We start from the raw sequence: 3,030 nt of genomic DNA, 5'->3' as shown, positions 1-3,030 counted from the left end.
AACTCTTTGCATCTCGTTGTGATTAGCCATTTATCGAATTGATTCTCTTGTAATGACCGTTTCACACTAGCGGAAGTGTGTAGTCTTGTTTTACTTAAGTGTCAATGCCTTGTGTGATTAGCTTGCTTTGAAACTTGCATGAATAAACCTAGAATTTGCCTTGTTAGTTTGATAGATTTAGAAAGGTGTCCTCTTGAGATGATCTTAGGCAACTTTAAAGAGTGTGAGCCAAATTTGAGATATACCTCTTTTGTGGCCTACCCGTGAGCGTGTGAAACTGTTTTGAACACCCTTTGACCATTGCCATTCTTTGGAAGAACCTTGATGAACCCTAGACCTTAGATGAACCACTAAATATAATCCTCTTGAGTTGTGGTTTAGCGAATAGCCAACTTAGGCCAAAAGCCTAAGTTGGGGTGTGGTGAAAGGGAAAGGGAGAAGTCAAGAAGTGCAAGAAAAGTCCTCCTTAACCCATGTTATTGCATAAAAATAGAACCCCTTCAATTAAAAAAAAAATGAAATGTGGAATAAAGTACGAAGGTAATCGCGTTTCAAGCAATCCATGGAGGAGAATGAAAGGGTGACTTAGAAGCACTAGAAAAAGAATTGATAAAGGAAAAGAAGGGAATGTCTTGAGAATGCCACAACTCACGATGAAAAAGTCAGTGAGCCTAAATGACCATACCTTTGCACTCAACCCCATTACAAGCCTTAGAAAGACCTTTTTGATCTTGAGTAAGCCGAATCTAAAGTCGATTGGAAAATAAGGGCAAACCTATGGGTTAAAACTTGCATTGTGTTCCTTATTTATTTGAGTGTGAGCGTTGCATCTGATTCCTGATCTTGAATTGATTAACCTCTGTGTGTGAATATGGAATCATTCTTCATGTGAGGGATTTAGATACTTTTTATTGAGCTTGAACTTGCACAAGTAGCAAGTATTGCAAGAATGAGAATCTTTGGTAATGGTGTGTCACAACTTGAATGTTTGAGCACACAATTGATCCTTGAATAAGTAAATTGAGTCTTGTTATGTGCACTGATGATTGAGTCTTGTGTAGCACTGTTTGAGACAGCCTTTTGGAATGGCTGATCTCAAGTTTGCTTGAGGACAAACAAAAGTTAAAGTAAGGAGTGTTAATGAGTCCACAAATTGGACTCATTTACGACTTTATTTTAATAGAAATAGTGTCCTCGAATGCTTATTTTGTCTTATCATCTGATGAAAACTTTTAAGTTTCAGCTATTTGAAGTTGTAGTGGAAAGAAGGACACTTAGGCACAAAAAAGAACAAGAAAGGCAGAAAATAACGACGAAGTTGAAGTATGAGCATCGCTAACAACTTTTGGCGATTCACCGAAAAGACAGATTCCGCCCTTTGTTCCGGTATGCGAAGCCCTGAAGGAAGATGATAAAAATTGCAATGAAAGGAACAGTCGACGCTTTACCGAATAGTTCTGCGATGCAGTACTATACCGCCCAATGGTCGAGAACGTGAAGATGCTGTAGGTAAGCACTAAATGGCGATGAGACTAAACAAGGGCGAGTCGCCGAGTCATTCGGCGAACTCGACTAACCTCGCCAAACTATCCGCCTGCACTAATTTCTAATGCCTATAAATACTAAACTATTTATTAATTTTACAATTTCTGAACCACTATTATTATTTTCATAATAGTAAAGTACGTTTTTACTTATTTTCTCTCAAGTTTGGAGAGGGTTTTGTGGGAGACTTGAAGAGAGAAGGATTTCATCTTCCCCAAGTTGGAAGTGGGTCTTCTCCATTCTTTTTCCTTTGCTTAAATCAAGGTTTAATTTTTTATACCCATTTGATTTTAGTATCATTTTACGTGTAATTTATTATTTCTTGATGTGTGGCTAAAAACAGTCATTCTTGGGGTTCGATTAAGCAAACATGTGTTGATATTGTTGTTGGGTCATGCTTGCTGATAGGGTAGATGTATTTTAGTGGTGAATTCACCTAGTGGTTGTGGTTTAATTTAATGGGTTTGTAGTTGCAAATAAAAAACCACCTATGTGTTTTCGGTTTGCCCGAGAAGGAAGTCGCGAAAGCAAGACCACTAGACTGATGGCCAAGGAGTGGTTCGACATGAGGTTCATCTCTAGAGGGTGAACCCTAGTCCCATATCCTAACACTCAGCTCGAGAGAGTAAGTGGGGTAAGGCGTAGGCTGGTCTTCCTACGGCAAATGGGCGTCCGAGAGGAACTCATTTGAAACGGGGCAATTTGCCCGAGAGGGAACTTATTTCCATGTAAAGCTTAGCCTAGTCACTATTATCTTGCAAATTTCATATTGAAAGCATGTACCCAACGATTTATCTCAACTTGCATTGGGGTCACACCCCAAGAACATTTCCCCATACTTGATTTTCTTGTGAATATTTGCTATTTTTACTACTTATGACAAAACACCCAATTGAGATTTGACACTTTCGTTTCACCCCCTTTAATTTACCATGTTTTCGTTCGGTAATGTCTTTAGGTACGACTAGTTAGAGCTTAATTTTATATTTCTATCAATTCTCAAAGCCACTCCCTTGGGACACGACCCCAACCTTTTGATGGGTTACTCTACTATCGACTATCGTAGATACTCATACCATAGGTTAGTGTCGTTGGTCAAGATAAACATCAGGCGCTTGGCCCCCAAACTACTGAACTCTATGTTTTGTGCCTTCCTGCCGCTCTGCCCCATATCCCTGTCAAGAAGTAGTACAAATTTTAAGCTCAAATTAGGTTCCCAACAAGTTCATATTGGGGAAAATTCTACTAAAATCTTCTTGATTTTCAAACCCTCCATGAATACATGAGGATTTCCATACAATCCCTTTAGGAATATAACTTTAAGCAAATATCCACAGCACAGAAGAATTCACAACCTCCATTGTAAAAGAAGTGATTTAAAATAAAAAAACTACGCAAGAATCTTGCAGATAAAACAATTTTGTGGATAAATTAGATGTATGACATGTGGACGAAGAAGTTCAACACTGTGAGAAACCTTACATA

The sequence above is a fragment of the Solanum stenotomum genome, chromosome 1 (assembly GCF_019186545.1).
Source record: "Solanum stenotomum isolate F172 chromosome 1, ASM1918654v1, whole genome shotgun sequence".
Lineage (NCBI taxonomy): Eukaryota > Viridiplantae > Streptophyta > Magnoliopsida > Solanales > Solanaceae > Solanum > Solanum stenotomum.
Note: the sequence above shows the minus strand (reverse complement) of the source record.